Below are 12,201 nucleotides of genomic sequence, written 5' to 3'. Positions count from 1 at the left end.
CGCGGGGCGGGGAAGGAGGGATGGCTGGAGGCAACAGAAATATTATTCGTATTGCAGCTTCAAAACTTAAGACAATGGGAATGATCGTGTGCGTGTTTGTGTATGTAAGTATTTTACTTCTGTTTTCTATCTTACGTTCATTGATTTAGGAATCTTTTACAGGTAAGTGAATATAGCCATAAATATTTGGGGTGGGGGATGGGGGTGGGTGGAGAATGGGCTGCACACCCTTTTTTATTTATGCAGTTACTTATAGTACTTTTGTACACCTTCCCTGTGTCTTACCAGCTGTTAACAGTCTGTAAAACACATTTTGTGATTCAAACTTTGAGCCTTCATTATAGAGTCAAAAAAACGTATTGCTATTGGCAGAAAGAGTTTTGTCTTTTGCAACATTGTCTTGACAGTTTCAATATAACCTTTAACTGCTGCAATAAACATACTTAAAAGAACGTTTGCTAGTATTATTTATACTGAACACTGAGGACCAAGCAAGCTGCAGAAAGCCAATGCTTCAGTGTACAGTTCCTCTGGTTTCATTACTCCAGTGTTGATCAGGGACCAAACAAGGTCACTCCTGCTGCACCATTTCTGAAGCAGTCGATCCCTTAGCAAAGCAGCACCTGACTTGAATGCTTAACAGCTGTTGTTGGCAAAGGACTGGGAATGGCAATAAAGCCAGGAGAAGCTTTAAACAAATGACCATAAGGTGTGGCGAGGAAATAAAGCACAGTAGGAATGAATTGATGCATGTTAGCAATGCTGCGTTTACACTGCACTGGCCAACTTAGTCTGCGTAGCGACTTTAACATTATAAAACATTCCACAATGCTTCACGGGATGATTCTTGATGAAAGATCTCAAAAAGACAAGCAAGTAACAAAGCAAAATCAACTTCCAGTTAAAATGTTCTTCAAAGTAAACATACCATTCCACTTAACACAACATTTAACACTGAACAGAACTTTAGCCTGTGATTCCAAATTTCTAGCCTAGCGATGATACCACGAAGCCACAACCTCCCCTGGAGACTGAACGTATTGTTGCTAATTTTGCTGATGGCACAAAGACAGAAGGAGAGTGAGTTATGAAAAGGAAAATTATCTATGTCCCAATGAAGGCACCGTCATTAAAAGGGCAAACATTTGGCAGGTAAAATACACAGTTTGGGTACTTGGGATAACAAGGTGTAGAGCTGGATGAACACAGCAGGCCAAGTAGCATCAGAGGAGCAGGAAGGCTGACGTTTCAGACCGAGACCCTTTATCAGAAATGGGGGAGGGGAAGCGGGTTCTAAAATAAATAGGGAGAGAAGGGGAGGCAGATAGAAGATGGATAGAGGAGAACATGGGTGGAGAGGAGACAGACAGGTCAAAGAGGCGGGGATGGAACCAGTAGAGGTGAGTGTAGGTGGGGAGTTAGGGAGGAGATAGGTCAGTCCAGGGAGGACGGACAGGTCAAGGGGGCGGGATGAGGTTAGTAGGTAGGAGATGGGGGTGGGAGGAATGGATAGGTGGGAGGAAGAACAGGTTAGGGAGGCGGGGACGATCTGGGCTGGTTTTGGGATGCGGTAGGGGGAGGGGAGATTTTGAAGCTTGTGAAGTCCACATTGATACCATTGAGCTGCAGGGTTTCCAAGCGGAATATGAGTTGCTGTTCCTGCACCCTTCAGGTAGCATCATTGTGGCACTGCAGGAGGCCCAGGATGGACATGTCGTCTGAGGAATGGGAGGGGGTGTTGAAATGGTTCACGACTGGGAGGTGCAGTTGTTTAGTGCGAACCGAGCGTAGGTGTTCTGCAAAGCGGTCTCCAAGCCTCCGCTTGGTTTCCCCGATGTAGAGGATGCCACAACGGGAACAGCGGATGCAGTATACCACATTAGCAGATGTGCAGGTGAACGTCTGCTTGATACGGAAAGTCTTCTTGGGGCCTGGGATGAGGGTGAGGGGGTAGGTGTAGGGGCAGGTGTAGCACTTCCTGCGGTTGCAGGGAAAAGTGCCGGGTGTGGTGGGACTGGAGGAGAGTGTGGAGCGGACAAGGGAGTCCCGGAGAGAGTGGTCCCTCTGGAAAGCAGAGAAGGGTGGGGAGGGAAAAATGTCTTTGGTGGTGGGGTCGGATTGCAGATGGCTGAAGTGTCGGAGGATGATGCGTTGGATTCGGAAGTTGGTGGGGTGGTACGTGAGGACGAGGGGGATTCTGTTTTGGTTGTTATTGCGGAGAGGGGGTGTGAGGGATGAGTTTCGGGAAATGCGGGAGACACGGTCGAGGGTGTTCTCGACCACTGAGGGGGGGATGTTGCGGTCCTTGAAAAACGAGGACATCTGAGATGTATGGGAGTGGAATGCCTCATCCTGGGAGCAGATGAGGCGAAGGCGAAGGAATTGGGAAGAGGGGATGGCATTTTTGCAGGAAGGTGGGTGGGAGGAGGTGTATTCCAGGTAGCGATGGGAGTCGGTGGGCTTGAAATGGATATCGGTTTCTAGGTGGTTGCCAGAGATGGAGACAGAGAGGTCCAGGAAGGAGAGAGAGGTATTGGAGATGGTCCAGCTGAACTTAAGGTTGGGGTGGAAGGTGTTGGTGAAATGGATGAACTGTTCGAGCTCCTCGTGGGAGCACGAGGCACCACCCCCGACCACCAAACCATCATCTCCCAAACCATCCACAACCTCATTACCTCAGGTGACCTTCCACCCACAGCCTCCAACCTCATCGTTCCCCAACCCCGCACCGCCCGTTTCGATCTCCTTCCCAAAATCCACAAACCTGACTGCCCTGGTCGACCCATTGTCTCCGCCTGCTCCTGCCCCACCAAACTTATCTCGACCCATCTCGACTCCATTTTCTCCCCCTTGGTCCAGGAACTCCCTACCTACGTCCGTGACACCACCCTTGCCCTCCACCTCCTCCAGAACTTCCAATTCCCCAGTCCCCAACACCTCATCTTTACCATGGACATCCAGTCCCTATACACCTGCATTCCCCACACAGATGGTCTAAAGGCCCTCCACTTCTTCCTGTCCCACAGGCCTGACCAGTTCCCCCCTCCACTGACACCCTCATCCTCTTAGCCGAACTCGTCCTCACCCTCAACAACTTTTCTTTCAATTCCTCCCACTTCCTACAGACAAAGGGGGTGGCCATTGGTACCTGCATGGGCCCAAGCTATGCCCGTCTCTTCGCAGGTTACGTGGAACAATCCCTCTTCCGTACCTACACTGGCCCTAAACCCCACCTCTTCCTCCATTACATTGATGACTGCATTGGCGCTGCCTCGTGCTCACACGAGGAGCTCGAACACATCATCCACTTCAACAACACCTTCCACCCCAACCTTAAGTTCACCTGGACCATCTCCAATACCTCTCTCTCCTCCCTGGACCTCTCTGTCTCCATCTCTGGCAACCACCTAGAAACCGATATCCATTTCAAGCCCACCGACTCCCACCGCTACCTAGAATACACCTTCTCCCACCCACCTTCCTGCAAAAATGCCACCTCCTATTCCCAATTCCTTCGCCTCCGCCGCATCTGCTCCCAGCATGAGGCATTCCACTCCCATACATCTCATATGTCCTCATTTTTCAAGGACCACAACTTCCCCCCTCAGTGGTCGAGAACGCCCTCCACCGTGTCTCCCACATCTCCCGAAACTCATCCCTCACACCCCCTCCCCGCAATAACAACCAAAACAGAATCCCCCTCGTCCTCACGTACCACCCCACCAACTTTCGAATCCAACGCATCAACCTCCGACACTTCAGCCATCTGCAATCCGACCCCACCACCAAAGACATTTTTCCCTCCCCACCCTTATCTGCTTTCCGGAGGGACCACTCTCTCCGGGACTCCCTTGTCCGCTCCACACTCTCCTCCAGACCCACCACACCCGGCACTTTTCCCTGCAACCGCAGGAAGTGCTACACCTGCCCCTACACCTCCCCCCTCACCCCCATCCCAGGCCCCAAAAAGATTTTCCATATCAAGCAGACATTCACCTGCACATCTGCTAATGTGGTATACTGCATCCGCTGTTCCCGTTGTGGCATCCTCTACATCGGGGAAACCAAGCGGAGGCTTGGGGACCGCTTTGTAGAACACCTACGCTCGGTTCGCACTAAACAACTGCACCTCCCAGTCACGAACCATTTCAACTCCCCCTCCCATTCCTCAGACGACATGTCCTTCCTGGGCCTCCTGCAGTGCCACAATGATGCTACCCGAAGGGTGCAGGAACAGCAACTCATATTCCGCTTGGAAACCCTGCAGCCCAATGGTATCAATGTGGACTTCACAAGCTTCAAAATCTTCCCTCCCCCTACCGCATCCCAAAACCAGCCCAGATCGTCCCCGCCTCCCTAACCTGTCCTTCCTCCCACCTATCCATTCCTCCCACCCCAAGCCCCACCCCCATCTCCTACCTACTAACCTCATCCCGCCACCTTGACCTGTCCGTCCTCCCTGGACTGACCTATCTCGTCCCTACCTCCCCACCTACACTCACCTCTACTGGCTCCATCCCCGCCTCTTTGACCTGTCTGTATCCTCGCCACCTATCTTCTCCTCTATCCGCCTCCCCCTCTCTCCCTATTTATTTCAGAACCCCCGTCCCCTCCCCCATTTCTGAAGAAGGGTCTAGGCCCGAAACGTCAGCCTTCCTGCTCCTCTGATGCTACTTGGCCTGCTGTGTTCATCCAGCTCTACACCTTGTTATCTCAGATTCTCCAGCATCTGCAGTTCCTGCTATCTCTGAAACAGTTTGAGTACTTATATTCACTTTGGCAGAAAGAATCAACATGTAGCACATTGTTTCAACAAACAGAGATCGGAGTTTCAGGGGGTCTGGACATGCTGGTATTTGAATCGCAAAACACTAGTACACAGGTATACTAAGTGATTAAATGCCAAATGAAATGGTATTGTTTATTACAACCGAGAGTGGAACATAAAAGTACAGGTTTTTTAAAACTACAAATACACAGAGGAGGCTATTTGACAATCGAGTCTGCTTTGAACCTCTGAAGAGCATCACACCCAGACCCAAAATCTAGAGTATTGTGCAGAGTTTTAGTCACCTTTAAGAAAAAGCATAAAATTGCAATTGAAACAGTGCAGAAAAGTCATTTGACTGATTGCTGGGTTGAGGGGGTGTCATCAAGCAAAGAAAGGTCAGATAGGTTTGCTCCAATAGAAGAACAAGAGGTGATTATAATGAAACATTCAAGATCCTGAGGGGACATGACAATGTGGATGCTGAAAGGAGGTTTCCCCTTCTTGGAGGGACAAGAATGAAGGGATAGAATCCCAAAAAAAAAAATCAGGGGCCTTCCTTTTAAATGGGAAACCCTTTCTCTGCGGATTAAGTCTCAGAACCCTCTTCACCACACTGCAGGAGAGGCAGAGTCATTGAGTAGAATTGTATAGGAGCCTGAACATTGTAGGTTACAACAAGAAACGAGGCAGAAACTCGGGAAAAGTCCAGTGAGGCCTATTTTGACATTAGGAACAACATGCTGCATCGTTTAATTACGCTCCAGGCATCAAGGCAAGATTCTTGCTACACGGAGTTTCTTAAAGGGGACTATTTTTGATTACTGACCTCTAATTGCTGACCTCACCTTATTAATGCGGCTGCAAGCAAACTATATGCCAAGAATTCTTGACATGGAACTTAGAGCAGGCACCTGGTGATTCCAGCTCACACCTTACTCCAATAACCTTCAGGCTGGACACTGGACAGCAAAATCTCAGGGCACTCTCCGTGGGTGCCAGCCACAGATGGCCCACATCTACTGATATCTGACATGTGCCAGCCTTGAAGAATCCTCATGTCACAGCTCCGATCCACATACAAGACACCTCTAAACTTCAATATCACACCTCGGGTGGCTCTGACAATTCTCAGTGTAACGCTGCTGCCAGGGACACACCCAGCTCAGGGACTGGACCAGGCTGCACTTCCAGGGTCTTCACCCTCTCTCATAACACCTCACCTCGCCCAATCTACCTGGGAGGGGGAGGAATTTCTTGAGGAGCAATTCCCACTCAGAGGGTAGTGAATCTGTGGAATTCTTTACCATAAATGGGTGTAAGATTGGGTTGTCAAGTAAGTTCAAGACTGAGTCGGACAGCGTTTTAATCAGTAAGGGGACCGAAAATTATGGGTAAAAAGGCAGAAAAGTGGAGTTGAGGATTATCAGATCAGCTACAATTTCATTGAATTATGAAGCAGACTCAATGGGCTGAATGGCTCCTGTGATTTATGGCCTTATGGAGATTCTGAGTATCCCTGCCTTGTCTTGTTGCGCCTTGCCCCTCAGCCAGATAAATCAGGCTCACTGTACTGCTGGATTGCCTTTCCATTTAGCGCAGACACAAAGCTAGAACGCTTGTTCGTCATAGATGGCAACAGTGCTCAATCAAGTCAAGGGAGATGGCTTTCAGTCAGAGCACAGTCAGTCAAGGGCAGTGCAGGGACTTGAATCTGGCCAGTCAATCACCAGGGCAGACAGAGTCATGATCTTCTCCTTATATTGGATGAAGAATCAAATCTTGGGTAGCCCACAGCTCATCCTGTCTCTTTCTGGCCTATTGTGGGCTGTTTTCCTCCTGGAGTAAGACAGAGGCATGATTACAGGAGGTGAGAGTGGGTCACACAGCTGAGTCTTTCAGTGCAGTTGGAGAGAAGGGCTGAGCAAGTGATTATACAGCCTGGAGGGCACGCAGAGTTTGTGAGGTCAGGGGTTGGGACGTGTGACAGTGTGAGGGAAGAATTTTCATGCAATGGTGAGTGATAAAGCATGAGCCTGAGTGGATGGTGGGTACAGTCGTGGAGTTAGAGTGAGTGCAAGGTATTGGAGAGAAAAATGGAGAGAATCCAACAATGCTGGTCGAGTGCACCTTGAACCTACAGTGCGGGGCATTCCTCCAGACAACCGAGATTGTACCGATCCAGGTGGTAACCTCAACCTTCCAGCTCTGGGGAAGCCCCTGCACCAGGACTAGCAGGTCCCAGGCCACAGAGCAGGGCGATTAGATTCTCCCTGTCTACCACATCAGTGACAAAATGTCAGGAACGACACAGGGCAGCTCTGGACCAATAGGGCTCATCTGGGTGTGCACAAAATGGGCTTTTAAAAATGGTGCCCACTCCCAGGAGGCTGTCTCTCGGCAGTGGTAAGTTGTTCTGGGTACAACGAGGATGGGATGAGAACTGGATAAGAGGGGCACCCCAGGGGCAGGGGAGATAGTTTTTTTTATTATTCATCCATTGGATGAGGGTGTCAATGGCTCGGCAGCATTTATTGCCCATCCCTAATTGCCCAGAGGGCAGTTAAGAGTCAATCATGTTGCTGTGGGTCTGGAGTCACATATAGGCCAGACCAGGTCAAGATGGCAGTTTCCCTCCCTGAAGGACATCAGTGAGCCAGATGGGTTTTCCTGACAATTAACAATGGATTCATGGTCATCATTAGACTTAATTTCAGATTAGTTTAAAAAAAAATTGAATTCAAATACTACCATGTGCCATACTGGAGATTGAACCAGATACCCATCCCCTTGATGCAGTGAGCTTGGGAAGATGCAGTGAGAAAATTCACTTGGGCCTCGCAGAGAGAAAGCCTCCATGAAATTCAATGAAACTGACAATCAGTCAAAAGAGAAGAGATTCAGTCCATGGAATACCTTGGAGACAAAGGTAGATAGCCTGTGATTCCTTTGTTTGCCAAGAATCTAATCTGGAATAAGCAGGAAAGTGGAGTTAAGGCCATAGTCAGGTCAGGCATTATCTTAGTGAATAACAGAGCCAGCTCAGATGGCATCCTGTTCTTGGCTTGGACGTTTCTACATCTGCAAGCTAAACTGGATTCTGAAATTTGAGACGATGTTGTTGTGTTGCTTGACATATTTCCTGCTGTGGCAGAGTCCACATGCGAGAGAAATTTCTGTGGCACTTTTCACGACCAACAAACATCGCAAAATACTCTACAGCCAATAAAGTACTTTTGAAACAATACTCATTGTTGTAATGTAAGGAATTCAGCAGCCAAATTATGCACAGACTAACTCCCACAGGCAGCAATGTGGTCATGGTCAGATAATGTGTTTGACATTCAATGGTGTTACCATCACAGAATACCCCACTATAAACATCCTTGTTATTCTTATTGACCAGAAACTCAACTGGACTCACCACATAAGCAGAGTGACGATAAGAACAGGTCAATCTATAGAATTCTAAAGGACAGCTACAGAGTTGTGATTTGAATCTTAAATAATATTAAATCAAGTGATAGTTGCATCCCCATTTTGCACTCAAAATATTATGTTCAAGCTTGTGAAACTCTTACATGAAAGACAATCAACATTTCTCTTGAGCCAGATTATTGAATAAACCAGCTCAAACCCACTTTGCCCAGTCTCCAGAAGTTGAAGACTGCCATAGCAAAAAAAAAAATGAGGGGTGAATCTGGGCTCCCGGAACCTTGGCACAGAGTACGCAATTCTTGCTTAGGGGTGTTTAAACTGCTGGTGGGAACCTTGAGCCCTCCAAAAACTTCAACAACTTTTCGTTGGAGTTTGACAGTTCTGACTAACTTACCTTAATAGTTGCCCAAGTTAGAGGAAGCAAAACCTCCTGTAGCCCTGGCTAACCATAGGATTGCCCTCCCTGACATCCAACTCTCACCCCGCCCCCAAAACATCTGAATGCCCTCCTGACAACCCCTGACGCACCCTATCCTCTCACTGTGCTATCAGCTATCTGTACCCCTCATCCATTTGCTACCCTCTGTCTTACCCACACCTGTCACGATACCTACTTGCCTCCATGCCCCTAGCTCCTCACCCAGACATCCCCAGTTTCCTTCCTTCACACACTCTTATGCATTTACCTGCCACCCTAACCTTCACTCGCTGGTGAATTGCCCCCTTCCTAACCACTAACCCATTGCCACCTTGCCTCACCTACCAGCCCCATATGCTCCCTACCACACTATCCTACTCCTCACCCACTTACCATCTTAACCACTCGCACACAAACTGCCCCTTCACTCCCTGCCACTGGCACTCTACCCCTTATCCAGTCATCTGGCACACTACTTCCTCAGCTCCTACCCTAACCCTTCCAACCTACCCCTCACACATCCTCTGTCACAGTGGTTGTTAATGAGCCACTGGGATCTTTCCACTGGTGTACCAACCTACCTACCAAACAACCAACCAAACAGCTATTGCTCTCAAACTAAAATTTGCTGCTTCTGCAGTTTTCTGGATGCTGTTTGTTTGGATCAATGTTGTAAGTAAGCAGGTAGGCAGCATTTTGAGTTTGGGGTCAAGAAAGGGGATTCTGTCAACGAGCGAAAGATTCAGGCCAGTATGACTCCAAAAAGGGGGAAAAAAAAGGCAAATTGATGGTTTCAAATGAACGACAAATATTGATACTGCCAGCCCAAAGTAAGCAAGAACAATGCACTGCGAGTGATCCTAATCCCAACAATCATAGAAATAGTCATCAGCTACCCCATTCATTAATAACCACACTCACAAAGGACTGTGCAAGAGGAGGAGAATCTTGGAAACAGCAGTGGAGACCTGCCTCTAAGTAGCAAACAGGAAGAGCTGACAGAGCTAATACAAGAGCAAGCGATGATGAGAAATCAATGTGACTTCCCTGTTTTGAGGCTGTCCTGATCGGAATCCCAAACAGCGATAGCTGCATTCTGGGATAGTTGGAACGGCTAACCTTCACAGAAACAAAACCCCTTCACCAATAAGAACCACATGTGGGCAGAACTACCAATTGTACGAGGCAGAGCGGGGAAAAAAAAACTGATCGCAACCCAAAACACACAGAAAAGCTACACACAAAACGCCATCATTCAACCAAATCAGATACAAAAATAAAGCAGAAAGCAGCTTGCCAAGGCTTTTAAGATGGGTCATTAGAGAGTGCACCAGTTTGAGAGGAATCTGCAAATTGCTTTTGGCGTGACTTACTGTGCTTTTCAGACATTTCCGTGCTCCTCTAACAACTGTCAGTCAAATTTATCCAAAATATTAGCAGTCATAGTTACACTGCCACCCACAATGTATAGAAGCCCTACAGTGTGGATCAGGCCATTTGGCCCATTGAGTCCACACTGACCCTCCAAACAGTATCCCACTCAGAGGGCCCTACACAAACACCCGGCAGAATCAAATAAGCTCAGGAGTGATGTGTTCTTTAAAAATAGCTCAATAGATCAAAATATACCATTGACCCAAGAAACATTCAAAATTGGGATTGTGAAGCCCTTTGACCATAGTTAGAGCATTACATCCAGTCCTGGTCACCATGCTGTAGGAAGGATGTGATCACAATAGATCAGGTGCAGAAGAGATTCAGAGGATGTTGCCAAGAGAAAACATTATAATTTTATCCAAAAGGAAAGGTTTGATTGGCTGTGGTAATTTTCTTTAAAAATACGAGGCAGAGAGGATATTTTATTCGTTTGGTAATAGAGGTATTGTTGGAATAAAAAGTGTTCTTTGAAGGTTATTGTCTTCCACTCAAGACCATTCACAAGGATACCAAATGTAACTGAGAAACAACATTTACACTGCATGAGAGGAGAATGCCAACTGCAGGCAGTAACAATCTCTCGAAGGTGCACAGCCGCTCAGACGGTCTGTGCATGCCGATGCTGCATCAACGCATTCCCTTCCATTTTCTCTGGCCGCTGCTCTGCATGGATCTTGGAAATCCGCGCAGCAGCGAGAGAAACTCAAGGATGGCAGCTGGCAACTTAACGTGATACGTCAGTTAATGATAACTGAAAGTTAAATGCCAAGCTTCAAATTTTAAACCAGGCAGCTCAACTCCAAAAGGTGAACAAGTGAAGGGCTGTCATCTATTTCACGGAGTTGAAATAGGTGCAGTGTGAGCACTTCTTTTAAAAAAAAAAATCTATCTGCAAGGAACAGGGTCCTGTGTATTAATATGTAGCTTCCAGTATACACAAGTGAGTGTCTCGCTAACAACCTCAAGCTGACTGTCAATACAATACTTTGCACACTTGCAGAATCACGTCCAATGTTGAATACTGTATCGTAATTTACTCAAGCATGGGTTAGTCAATGCCTTGCTTATTGCAAACAATTGAAGGGATATGCTGTTTGATATGCCCCGGACTTTTAGACACAGCCTACAAACCTGACATCACATTGGCACTGAAATTCATACACCACATACATTTTGTTGAAACTTTTGAGTGATTGTTCAGCAATGCTATGCTTTATAAAATGGGACATATAGCTAGAATGGATAAGAATGACCTACTTCCATGACCATGAAGATCAATAATCAGGAGGCAGGCAATTGATTTAAAAATAATTGAAAAAAATGATTAGAGGGAAATTGAGGAACAATAACAGAGATTTTGAACTAACAGCCTGGAAAGGTGGTAGAGACAGAAATCTTCATCTGCAAAAACACTTGGACATGCACTTGAGGTGCAGCAACCTACAGAGCTACAGAAAAAGCTGGAAAGTGGGATCAGAGTGGATAGCTTTCTTGTTGGCACAAATACAATAGTCTCCTTATGCATTGTAAATCTATGTTTCTCCTCAAAACTGTATGAAGAAGTAAAACATTTCAAGTTGACGGTGTTCCACAGACCAAGAGTCAAAAGAGTTTGATACACAAGCTTTTACTGTTCCTGTTAACTGAATTAATAAATATTTCAAATTATAACGTAAGTGCAGAATGTTCTGAAAAAAAAATCAAAACACTTTCTGGAGTGGTTAAATGTTGACACCGCAATCAAGTACTAAAATACCATCTAAAATAGATGGTATTATCCTCAGTTAAGTGCAAATATTAGTCAATATGGTTCAAAAGCAGATAACACCTTTCCATAAAATCCTTTATATAGACCAGGTTGGCTCAATTTTTTAAACTCTTTTGCACAAAATAACATACCCTGGGTGCTGTCTCATGCTGGCTGTTTCCCTTAAGGTCAGCATTACTGTCAGAAATTAATTAACTTCTTGCTTTTCATTAACCCAAAATGATTCACCCTTTGAAAGCCTGTGGATGGGCTGCATAACATTCTCAAGTTATTAATATTATGAGTTAATGAACCTCTAATTTATCAACGGCAGGAAAATCCAACCGACATTAGACCAAAGTGCAAAGCCTTGTTTGGAATGTTCCACCAAAC

The 12,201-nt window shown here is 46.7% G+C and overlaps 1 protein-coding gene across 6 annotated transcripts in view; it reads right to left on the bottom strand.

Moving 5' to 3' along the window:
- ralgps1 (Ral GEF with PH domain and SH3 binding motif 1) overlaps positions 1–12,201 on the bottom strand; it is a 679,153-nt gene that overhangs the window by 391,763 nt on the left and 275,189 nt on the right. The gene's annotated exons all lie outside the window — the stretch shown is intronic.

The sequence above is a fragment of the Rhincodon typus genome, chromosome 28 (genome assembly GCF_021869965.1).
Source record: "Rhincodon typus isolate 14 chromosome 28, sRhiTyp1.1, whole genome shotgun sequence".
NCBI lineage: Eukaryota > Metazoa > Chordata > Chondrichthyes > Orectolobiformes > Rhincodontidae > Rhincodon > Rhincodon typus.
This window is presented reverse-complemented; position numbering and strand designations above follow the sequence as displayed.